The following is a 12,478-nucleotide window of genomic DNA, read 5'->3' as shown; positions in this document are numbered from 1 at the left end:
GTTTTTCTGGGGAATTGCTGATGTTTTGCTGGGGAATTGCTGTTGTGTTGCTGGGGAATTGCTGATGTTTTGCTGGGGAATTGCTGATGTTTTGCTGGGGAATTGCTGATGTTTTGCTGGGGAATTGCTGATGTTTTGCTGGGGAATTGCTGATGTTTTGCTGGGGAATTGCTGATGTTTTGCTGGGGAATTGCTGATGTTTTGCTGGGGAATTGCTGATGTTTTGCTGGGGAATTGCTGATGTTTTGCTGGGGAATTGCTGATGTTTTGATGGGGAATTGCTGATGTTTTGCTGGGGAATTGCTGATGTTTAGCTGGGGAATTGCTGATGTTTTGCTGGGCAATTGCTGATGTTTTGCAGGGGAATTGCTGATGTTTTGCAGGGGAATTGCTGATGTTTTTCTGGGGAATTGCTGATGTTTTGCTGGGGAATTGCTGTTGTGTTGCTGGGGAATTGCTGATGTTTTGCTGGGGAATTGCTGATGTTTTGCTCGGGAATTGCTGATGTTTTGATGGGGAATTGCTGATGTTTTGCTGGGGAATTGCTGATGTTTTGATGGGGAATTGCTGATGTTTTGCTGGGGAATTGCTGATGTTTAGCTGGGGAATTGCAGATGTTTTGCTGGGGAATTGCTGATGTTTTGCTGGGGAATTGCTGATGTTTTTCTGGGGAATTGCTGATGTTTTGCTGGGGAATTGCTGTTGTGTTGCTGGGGAATTGCTGATGTTTTGCAGGGGAATTGCTGATGTTTTGCTGGGGAATTGCTGATGTTTTGCTGGGGAATTGCTGTTATGTTGCTGGGGAATTGCTGATGTTTTGCTCGGGAATTGCTGATGTTTTGATGGGGAGTTGCTGTTGTGTTGCTGGGGAATTGCTGATGTTTTTCTGGGGAATTGCTGATGTTTTTTTGGGGAATTGCTGATGTGTTGCTGGGGAATTGCTGATGTGTTGCTGGGGAATTGCTGATGTTTTGCTGGGGAATTGCTGATGTTTTTCTGGGGAATTGCTGATGTTTTGCAGGGGAATTGCTGATGTTTTTCTGGGGAATTGCTGATGTTTTGCAGGGGAATTGCTGATGTTTTGCTGGGGAATTGCTGATGTTTTTCTGGGGAATTGCTGATGTTTTGCAGGGGAATTGCTGATGTTTTTCTGGGGAATTGCTGATGTTTTGCTGGGGAATTGCTGTTTTGTTGCTGGGGAATTGCTGATGTTTTGCTGGGGAATTGCTGATGTTTTGCTGGGGAATTGCTGATGTGTTGCTGATGTTTTGCTGATGTTTTGCTGGGGAATTGCTGATGTTTAGCTGGGGAATTGCTGATGTTTTGCTGGGGAATTGCTGATGTTTTGCAGGGGAATTGCTGATGTTTTTCTGGGGAATTGCTGATGTTTTGCTGGGGAATTGCTGTTGTGTTGCTGGGGAATTGCTGATGTTTTGCTCGGGAATTGCTGATGTTTTGCTGGGGAATTGCTGATGTTTTGCTCGGGAATTGCTGATGTTTTGATGGGGAATTGCTGTTGTGTTGCTGGGGAATTGCTGATGTTTTTCTGGGGAATTGCTGATGTTTTTTTGGGGAATTGCTGATGTGTTGCTGGGGAATTGCTGATGTGTTGCTGGGGAATTGCTGATGTTTTTCTGGGGAATTGCTGATGTTTTGTTGGGGAATTGCTGATGTTTTTCTGGGGAATTGCTGATGTTTTGCTGGGGAATTGCTGATGTTTTTCTGGGGAATTGCTGATGTTTTGCTGGGGAATTGCTCATGTTTTGCTGGAGAATTGCTGATGTTTTGCTGGGGAATTGCTGATGTTTTGCTGGGGAATTGCTGATGTGTTGCTGGGGAATTGCTGATGTTTTTCTGGGGAATTGCTGATGTTTTTCTGGGGAATTGCTGATGTTTTGCTGGGGAATTGCTGATGTTTTTCTGGGGAATTGCTGATGTTTAGCTGGGGAATTGCTGATGTTTTTCTGGGGAATTACTGATGTTTTGCTGGGGAATTGCTGATGTTTTTCTGGGGAATTGCTGATTTTTTTTGGGGAATTGCTGATGTTTTTTTGGGGAATTGCTGATGTTTTGCTGGGGAATTGCTGATGTGTTGCTGGGGAATTGCTGATGTTTTTCTGGGGAATTGCTGATGTGTTGCTGGGGAATTGCTGATGTTTTGCTGGGGAATTGCAGATGTTTTTCTGGGGAATTGCTGAAGTTTTGCTGGGGAATTGCTGATCTTTTTCTGGGGAATTGCTGATGTTTTTCTGGGGAATTGCTGATGTTTTGCAGGGGAATTGCTGATGTTTTGCAGGGGAATTGCTGATGTTTTGCTGGGGAATTGCTGATGTTTTGCTGGGGAATTGCTGTTGTGTTGCTGGGGAATTGCTGATGTTTTGCTGGGGAATTGCTGATGTTTTGCTGGGGAATTGCTGATGTTTTGCTGGGGAATTGCTGATGTTTTGCTGGGGAATTGCTGATGTGTTGCTGGGGAATTGCTGATGTGTTGCTGGGGAATTGCTGATGTTTTGCTGGGGAATTGCTTATGTTTTGCTGGGGAATTGCTAATTTGTTGCTGGGGAATTGCTGATGTTTTGCTGGGGAATTGCTGATGTTTTGCTGGGGAATTGCTAATTTGTTGCTGGGGAATTGCTGATGTGTTGCTGGGGAATTGCTGATGTTTTTCTGGGGAATTGCTGATGTTTTTCTGGGGAATTGCTGATGTTTTTCTGGGGAATTGCTGATGTTTTGCTGGGGAATTGCTGATGTTTTTCTGGGGAATTGCTGATGTTTTGCTGGGGAATTGCTGTTGTGTTGCTGGGGAATTGCTGATGTTTTGCTGGGGAATTGCTGATGTTTTGCTGGGGAATTGCTGATGTTTTGCTGGGGAATTGCTGATGTTTTTCTGGGGAATTGCTGATATTTTGCTGGGGAATTGCTGTTGTGTTGCTGGGCAATTGCTGATGTTTTGCAGGGGAATTGCTGATGTTTTGCAGGGGAATTGCTGATGTTTTTCTGGGGAATTGCTGATGTTTTGCTGGGGAATTGCTGTTGTGTTGCTGGGGAATTGCTGATGTTTTGCTGGGGAATTGCTGATGTTTTGCTCGGGAATTGCTGATGTGTTGCTGGGGAATTGCTGATGTTTTGCTGGGGAATTGCTGATGTTTTGCTGGGGAATTGCTGATGTTTTTCTGGGGAATTGCTGATGTTTTGCTGGGGAATTGCTGATGTTTTTCTGGGGAATTGCTGATGTTTTGCTGGGGAATTGCTGATGTTTTTCTGGGGAATTGCTGATTTGTTGCTGGGGAATTGCTGATGTTTTTCTGGGGAATTGCTGATGTGTTGCTGGGGAATTGCTGATGTTTTGCTGGGGAATTGCTGATGTGTTGCTGGGGAATTGCTGATGTGTTGCTGGGGAATTGCTGATGTTTTTCTGGGGAATTGCTGATGTGTTGCTGGGGAATTGCTGATGTTTTGCTGGGGAATTGCTGATGTTTTTCTGGGGAATTGCTGATGTTTTGCTGGGGAATTGCTGATGTTTTCCTGGGGAATTGCTGATGTTTATCTGGGGAATTGCTGATGTTTTGCTGTGGAATTGCTGATGTTTTGCTGGGGAATTGCTGATGTTTTGCTGGGGAATTGCTGTTGTGTTGCTGGGGAATTGCTGATGTTTTGCTGGGGAATTGCTGATGTTTTGCTGGGGAATTGCTGATGTTTTGCTGGGGAATTACTGATGTTTTGCTGGGGAATTACTGATGTTTTGCTGGGGAATTGCTGATGTTTTGCTGGGGAATTGCTGATTTTTGCTGGGGAATTGCTGATGTTTTGATGGGGAATTTCTGTTGTGTTGCTGGGGAATTGCTGATGTTTTGCTGAGGAATTGCTGATGTTTTGCTGGGGAATTGCTGATGTTTTGCTGGGGAATTGCTGTTGTTTTGCTGGGGAATTGCTAATGTGTTGCTGATGTTTTGCTGATGTTTTGCTGGGGAATTGCTGATTTGTTGCTGGGGAATTGCTGATGTGTTGCTGGGGAATTGCTGATTTGTTTCTGGGGAATTGCTGATGTGTTGCTGGGGAATTGCTGATGTTTTCCTTGGGAATTGCTGATGTTTTTCTGGGGAATTGCTGATGTTTTGCTGGGGAATTGCTGATGTTTTGCTGGGGAATTGCTGATGTTTTGCTGGGGAATTGCTGATGTTTTGCTGGGGAATTGCTGATGTTTTGCTGGGGAATTGCTGATGTGTTGCTGGGGAATTGCTGATGTTTTGCTGGGGAATTGCTGATGTTTATCTGGGGAATTGCTGATGTTTTGCTGTGGAATTGCTGATGTTTTGCTGGGGAATTGCTGATGTTTTTCTGGGGAATTGCTGATGTTTTGCTGGGGAATTGCTGATGTTTTTCTGGGGAATTGCTGATGTGTTGCTGGGGAATTGCTGATGTTTTGCTGGGGAATTGCTGTTGTGTTGCTGGGGAATTGCTGATGTTTTGCTGGGGAATTGCTGATGTTTTGCTGGGGAATTGCTGTTGTGTTGCTGGGGAATTGCTGATGTTTTTTTGGGGAATTGCTGATGTGTTTCTGGGGAATTGCTGATGTGTTGCTGGGGAATTGCTGATGTGTTGCTGGGGAATTGCTTATGTTGTGCTGGGGAATTGCTGATGTTTTTCTGGGGAATTGCTGATGTTTTGCTGGGGAATTGCTGATGTTTTCCTGGGGAATTGCTGATGTTTATCTGGGGAATTGCTGATGTTTTGCTGGGGAATTGCTGTTGTATTGCTGCGGAATTGCTGATGTTTTGCTGGGGAATTGCTGATGTTTTGCTGGGGAATTGCTGATGTTTTGCTGGGGAATTGCTGATGTTTTGATGGGGAATTTCTGTTGTGTTGCTGGGGAATTGCTGATGTGTTGCTGGGGAATTGCTGATGTTTTCCTTTGGAATTGCTGATGTTTTTCTGGGGAATTGCTGATGTTTTGCTGGGGAATTGCTGATGTTTTTCTGGGGAATTGCTGATGTTTTGCTGGGGAATTGCTGATGTGTTGCTGGGGAATTGCTGTTGTTTTGCTGGGGAATTGCTGATGTTTTGCTGGGGAATTGCTGATGTGTTGCTGGGGAATTGCTGATGTTTTTCTGGGGAATTGCTGATGTTTTGCTGGGGAATTGCTGATGCGTTGCTGGGGAATTGCTGATGTTTTGCTGGGGAATTGCTGATGTTTTGCTGGGGAATTGCTGATGTGTTGCTGGGGAATTGCTGATTTGTTGCTGGGGAATTGCTGATGTGTTGCTGGGGAATTGCTGATGTTTTGCTGGGAAATTGCTGATGTGTTGCTGGGGAATTGCTGATGTGTTGCTGGGGAATTGCTGATGTTTTGCTGGGGAATTGCTGAAGTTTTGCTGGGGAATTGCTGATGTGTTGCTGGGGAATTGCTGATGTTTTTCTGGGGAATTGCTGATGTTTTGCTGGGGAATTGCTGATGTTTTGCTGGGGAATTGCTGATGTTTTGCTGGGGAATTGCTGATGTTTTTCTGGGGAATTGCTGATGTGTTGCTGGGGAATTGCTGATGTTTTTCTGGGGAATTGCTGATGTGTTGCTGGGGAATTGCTGATGTTTTTCTGGGGAATTGCTGATGTTTTGCTGGGGAATTGCTGATGTTTTTCTGGGGAATTGCTGATGTGTTGCTGGGGAATTGCTGATGTTTTTCTGGGGAATTGCTGATGTTTTTCTGGGGAATTGTGATGTTTTTCTGGGGAATTGCTGATGTTTTGCTGGGGAATTCCTGATGCATTGCTGGGGAATTGCTGATGTTTTGCTGGGGAATTGCTGATGTTTTTCTGGGGAATTGCTGATGTTTTTCTGGGGAATTGCTGATGTTTTGCTGGGGAATTGCTGATGTTTTTCTGGAGAATTGTGATGTTTTTCTGGGGAATTGTGATGTTTTTCTGGGGAATTGCTGATGTTTTTCTGGGGAATTGCTGATGTGTTGCTGGGGAATTGCTGATGTTTTGCTGGGGACTTGCTGATGTGTTGCTGGGGAATTCCTGATGCATTGCTGGGGAATTGCTGATGTTTTTCTGGGGAATTGCTGATGTTTTTCTGGGGAATTGCTGATGTTTTGCTGGGGAATTGCTGATGTTTTTCTGGAGAATTGTGATGTTTTTCTGGGGAATTGTGATGTTTTTCTGGGGAATTGCAGATGTTTTTCTGGGGAATTGCTGATGTTTTTCTGGGGAATTGCTGATGTGTTGCTGGGGAATTGCTGATGTTTTGCTGGGGACTTGCTGATGTGTTGCTGGGGAATTCCTGATGCATTGCTGGGGAATTGCTGATGTTTTTCTGGGGAATTGCTGATGTTTTTCTGGGGAATTGCTGATGTTTTGCTGGGGAATTGCTGATGTTTTGCTGGGGAATTGCTGAAGTTTTTCTGGGGAATTGCTGATGTTTTTCTGGGGAATTGCTGATGTTTTTCTGGGGAATTGCTGATGTTTTGCAGGGGAATTGCTGATGTTTTGCTGGGGAATTGCTGATGTTTTGCTGGGGAATTGCTGATGTTTTGCTGGGGAATTGCTGATGTTTTGCTGGGGAATTGCTGATGTTTTGCTGGGGAATTGCTGATGTTTTGCTGGGGAATTGCTGTTGTGTTGCTGGGGAATTGCTGATGTTTTGCTGGGGAATTGCTGATGTTTTGCTGGGGAATTGCTGATGTTTTGCTGGGGAATTGCTGATGTTTTGCTGGGGAATTGCTGATTTTTGCTGGGGAATTGCTGATGTTTTGATGGGGAATTTCTGTTGTGTTGCTGGGGAATTTCTGATGTGTTGCTGGGGAATTGCTGATGTTTTCCTTGGGAATTGCTGATGTTTTTCTGGGGAATTGCTGATTTGTTGCTGGGGAATTGCTGATGTTTTTCTGGGGAATTGCTGAAGTTTTGCTGGGGAATTGCTGATGTGTTGCTGGGGAATTGCTGATGTTTTTCTGGGGAATTGCTGATGTTTTGCTGGGGAATTGCTGATCTGTTGCTGGGGAATTGCTGATGTTTTTCTGGGGAATTGCTGATGTTTTGCTGGGGAATTGCTGATGCGTTGCTGGGGAATTGCTGATGTTTTGCTGGGGAATTGCTGATGTTTTGCTGGGGAATTGCTGATGTGTTGCTGGGGAATTGCTGATTTGTTGCTGGGGAATTGCTGATGTGTTGCTGGGGAATTGCTGATGTTTTGCTGGGAAATTGCTGATGTGTTGCTGGGGAATTGCTGATGTTTTTCTGGGGAATTGCTGATGTTTTGCTGGGGAATTGCTGATGTTTTGCTGGGGAATTGCTGATGTTTTGCTGGGGAATTGCTGATGTTTTTCTGGGGAATTGCTGATGTGTTGCTGGGGAATTGCTGATGTTTTTCTGGGGAATTGCTGATGTGTTGCTGGGGAATTGCTGATGTTTTTCTGGGGAATTGCTGATGTTTTGCTGGGGAATTGCTGATGTTTTTCTGGGGAATTGCTGATGTGTTGCTGGGGAATTGCTGATGTTTTTCTGGGGAATTGCTGATGTTTTTCTGGGGAATTGTGATGTTTTTCTGGGGAATTGCTGATGTTTTGCTGGGGAATTCCTGATGCATTGCTGGGGAATTGCTGATGTTTTGCTGGGGAATTGCTGATGTTTTTCTGGGGAATTGCTGATGTTTTTCTGGGGAATTGCTGATGTTTTGCTGGGGAATTGCTGATGTTTTTCTGGAGAATTGTGATGTTTTTCTGGGGAATTGTGATGTTTTTCTGGGGAATTGCTGATGTTTTTCTGGGGAATTGCTGATGTGTTGCTGGGGAATTGCTGATGTTTTGCTGGGGACTTGCTGATGTGTTGCTGGGGAATTCCTGATGCATTGCTGGGGAATTGCTGATGTTTTTCTGGGGAATTGCTGATGTTTTTCTGGGGAATTGCTGATGTTTTGCTGGGGAATTGCTGATGTTTTTCTGGAGAATTGTGATGTTTTTCTGGGGAATTGTGATGTTTTTCTGGGGAATTGCAGATGTTTTTCTGGGGAATTGCTGATGTTTTTCTGGGGAATTGCTGATGTGTTGCTGGGGAATTGCTGATGTTTTGCTGGGGACTTGCTGATGTGTTGCTGGGGAATTCCTGATGCATTGCTGGGGAATTGCTGATGTTTTTCTGGGGAATTGCTGATGTTTTTCTGGGGAATTGCTGATGTTTTGCTGGGGAATTGCTGATGTTTTGCTGGGGAATTGCTGAAGTTTTTCTGGGGAATTGCTGATGTTTTTCTGGGGAATTGCTGATGTTTTTCTGGGGAATTGCTGATGTTTTGCAGGGGAATTGCTGATGTTTTGCTGGGGAATTGCTGATGTTTTGCTGGGGAATTGCTGATGTTTTGCTGGGGAATTGCTGATGTTTTGCTGGGGAATTGCTGATGTTTTGCTGGGGAATTGCTGATGTTTTGCTGGGGAATTGCTGTTGTGTTGCTGGGGAATTGCTGATGTTTTGCTGGGGAATTGCTGATGTTTTGCTGGGGAATTGCTGATGTTTTGCTGGGGAATTGCTGATGTTTTGCTGGGGAATTGCTGATTTTTGCTGGGGAATTGCTGATGTTTTGATGGGGAATTTCTGTTGTGTTGCTGGGGAATTTCTGATGTGTTGCTGGGGAATTGCTGATGTTTTCCTTGGGAATTGCTGATGTTTTTCTGGGGAATTGCTGATTTGTTGCTGGGGAATTGCTGATGTTTTTCTGGGGAATTGCTGAAGTTTTGCTGGGGAATTGCTGATGTGTTGCTGGGGAATTGCTGATGTTTTTCTGGGGAATTGCTGATGTTTTGCTGGGGAATTGCTGATCTGTTGCTGGGGAATTGCTGATGTTTTTCTGGGGAATTGCTGATGTTTTGCTGGGGAATTGCTGATGCGTTGCTGGGGAATTGCTGATGTTTTGCTGGGGAATTGCTGATGTTTTGCTGGGGAATTGCTGATGTGTTGCTGGGGAATTGCTGATTTGTTGCTGGGGAATTGCTGATGTGTTGCTGGGGAATTGCTGATGTTTTGCTGGGAAATTGCTGATGTGTTGCTGGGGAATTGCTGATGTGTTGCTGGGGAATTGCTGATGTTTTGCTGGGGAATTGCTGATGTTTTGCTGGGGAATTGCTGATGTTTTTCTGGGGAATTGCTGATGTGTTGCTGGGGAATTGCTGATGTGTTGCTGGGGAATTGCTGATGTTTTTCTGGGGAATTGCTGATGTGTTGCTGGGGAATTGCTGATGTTTTTCTGGGGAATTGCTGATGTTTTTCTGGGGAATTGTGATGTTTTTCTGGGGAATTGCTGATGTTTTGCTGGGGAATTCCTGATGCATTGCTGGGGAATTGCTGATGTTTTTCTGGGGAATTGCTGATGTTTTGCTGGGGAATTGCTAATGTTTTTCTGGAGAATTGTGATGTTTTTCTGGGGAATTGTGATGTTTTTCTGGGGAATTGTGATGTTTTTCTGGGGAATTGCTGATGTTTTTCTGGGGAATTGCTGATGTGTTGCTGGGGAATTGCTGATGTTTTGCTGGGGACTTGCTGATGTGTTGCTGGGGAATTCCTGATGCATTGCTGGGGAATTGCTGATGTTTTTCTGGGGAATTGCTGATGTTTTTCTGGGGAATTGCTGATGTTTTGCTGGGGAATTGCTGATGTTTTTCTGGAGAATTGTGATGTTTTTCTGGGGAATTGTGATGTTTTTCTGGGGAATTGCTGATGTTTTTCTGGGGAATTGCTGATGTTTTTCTGGGGAATTGCTGATGTGTTGCTGGGGAATTGCTGATGTTTTGCTGGGGACTTGCTGATGTGTTGCTGGGGAATTCCTGATGCATTGCTGGGGAATTGCTGATGTTTTTCTGGGGAATTGCTGATGTTTTTCTGGGGAATTGCTGATGTTTTGCTGGGGAATTGCTGAAGTTTTTCTGGGGAATTGCTGATGTTTTTCTGGGGAATTGCTGATGTTTTTCTGGGGAATTGCTGATGTTTTTCTGGGGAATTGCTGATGTTTTGCAGGGGAATTGCTGATGTTTTGCTGGGGAATTGCTGATGTTTTGCTGGGGAATTGCTGATGTTTTTCTGGGGAATTGCTGATGTTTTGCAGGGGAATTGCTGATGTTTTGCAGGGGAATTGCTGATGTTTTGCTGGGGAATTGCTGATGTGTTGCTGGGGAATTGCTGATGTTTTGCTGGGGAATTGCTGATGTTTTGCTGGGGAATTGCTGATGTTTTTCTGGGGAATTGCTGATGTGTTGCTGGGGAATTGCTGATGTGTTTCTGGGGAATTGCTGATTTGTTGCTGGGGAATTGCTGATGTGTTGCTGGGGAATTGCTGATGTGTTGCTGGGGAATTGCTGATGTTTTGCTGGGGAATTGCTCATGTTTTGCTGGGGAATTGCTGATGTTTTGCTGGGGAATTGCTGATGTGTTGCTGGGGAATTGCTGATGTTTTGCTGGGGAATTGCTCATGTTTTCATGGGGAATTGCTGATGTTTTGCTGGGGAATTGCTGATGTTTTGCTGGGGAATTGCTGATGTTTTGCTGGGGAATTGCTGATGTGTTGCTGGGGAATTGCTGATGTTTTTCTGGGGAATTGCTGATGTTTTTCTGGGGAATTGCTGATGTGTTGCTGGGGAATTGCTGATGTTTTTCTGGGGAATTGCTGATGTTTTTCTGGGGAATTGCTGATGTTTTTTTGGGGAATTGCTGATGTGTTGCTGGGGAATTGCTGATGTTTTTCTGGGGAATTGCTGATGTTTTCCTGGGGAATTGCTGATGTCTTTCTGGGGAATTGCTGATGTTTTTCTGGGGAATTGCTGATGTGTTGCTGGGGAATTGCTGATGTGTTGCTGGGGATTTGCTGATGTGTTGCTGGGGAATTGCTGATGTTTTTCTGGGGAATTGCTGATGTGTTGCTGGGGAATTGCTGATGTGTTGCTGGGGAATTCCTGATGCATTGCTGGGGAATTGCTGATGTTTTTCTGGGGAATTGCTGATGTTTTTCTGGGGAATTGCTGATGTTTTGCTGGGGAATTGCTGAAGTTTTTCTGGGGAATTGCTGATGTTTTTCTGGGGAATTGCTGATGTTTTGCAAGGGAATTGCTGATGTTTTGCTGGGGAATTGCTGATGTTTTTCTGGGGAATTGCTGATGTTTTGCTGGGGAATTGCTGTTGTGTTGCTGGGGAATTGCTGATGTTTTGCTGGGGAATTGCTGATGTTTTGCTGGGGAATTGCTGATGTTTTGCTGCGGAATTGCTGATGTTTTGCTGGGGAATTGCTGGTGTGTTGCTGGGGAATTGCTGATGTTTTTCTGGGGAATTGCTGATGTGTTGCTGGGGAATTGCTGATGTTTTTCTGGGGAATTGCTGATGTTTTTTTGGGGAATTGCTGATGTTTTGCTGGGGAATTGCTGATGTTTTGCTGGGGAATTGCTGATGTTTTGCTGGGGAATTGCTGAAGTTTTGCTGGGGAATTGCTGATGTGTTGCTGGGGAATTGCTGATGTTTTTCTGGGGAATTGCTGATGTGTTGCTGGGGAATTGCTGATGTGTTGCTGGGGAATTGCTGAAGTTTTTCTGGGGAATTGCTGATGTTTTGCTGGGGAATTGCTGATGTCTCTCTGGGGAATTGCTGATGTTTTTCTGGGGAATTGCTGATGTGTTGCTGGGGAATTGCTGATGTGTTGCTGGGGAATTGCTGATGTTTTTCTGGGGAATTGCTGATGTTTTTCTGGGGAATTGCTGATGTCTTTCTGGGGAATTGCTGATGTTTTTCTGGGGAATTGCTGATGTCTTTCTGGGGAATTGCTGATGTTTTTCTGGGGAATTGCTGATGTCTTTCTGGGGAATTGCTGATGTTTTTCTGGGGAATTGCTGATGTCTTTCTGGGGAATTGCTGATGTTTTTCTGGGGAATTGCTGATGTCTTTCTGGGGAATTGCTGATGTTTTTCTGGGGAATTGTGATGTTTTTCTGGGGAATTGCTGATGTTTTGCTGGGGAATTCCTGATGCATTGCTGGGGAATTGCTGATGTTTTTCTGGGGAATTGCTGTTGTGTTGCTGGGGAATTGCTGATGTTTTTCTGGGGAATTGCTGATGTTTTTCTGGGGAATTGCTGATGTTTTGCTGGGGAATTGCTGATGTCTTTCTGGGGAATTGCTGATGTTTTTCTGGGGAATTGCTGTTGTGTTGCTGGGGAATTGCTGATGTTTTTCTGGGGAATTGCTGATGTTTTGCTGGGGAATTGCTGATGTGTTGCTGGGGAATTGCTGATTTTTTTCTGGGGAATTGCTGATGTTTTTCTGGGGAATTGCTGATGTTTTGCTGGGGAATTGCTGATGTGTTGCTGGGGAATTGCTGATGTTTTTCTGGGGAATTGCTGATGTGTTGCTGGGGAATTGCTGATGTTTTTCTGGGGAAATGCTGATGTTTTTCTGGGGAATTGCTGATGTTTTTCTGGGGAATTGCTGATGTTTTGCTGGGGAATTGCTGATGTG

Source organism: Heterodontus francisci, unplaced genomic scaffold (assembly GCF_036365525.1).
Source record: "Heterodontus francisci isolate sHetFra1 unplaced genomic scaffold, sHetFra1.hap1 HAP1_SCAFFOLD_405, whole genome shotgun sequence".
NCBI classification, from domain to species: Eukaryota; Metazoa; Chordata; class Chondrichthyes; order Heterodontiformes; family Heterodontidae; genus Heterodontus; species Heterodontus francisci.
This window is presented reverse-complemented; position numbering follows the sequence as displayed.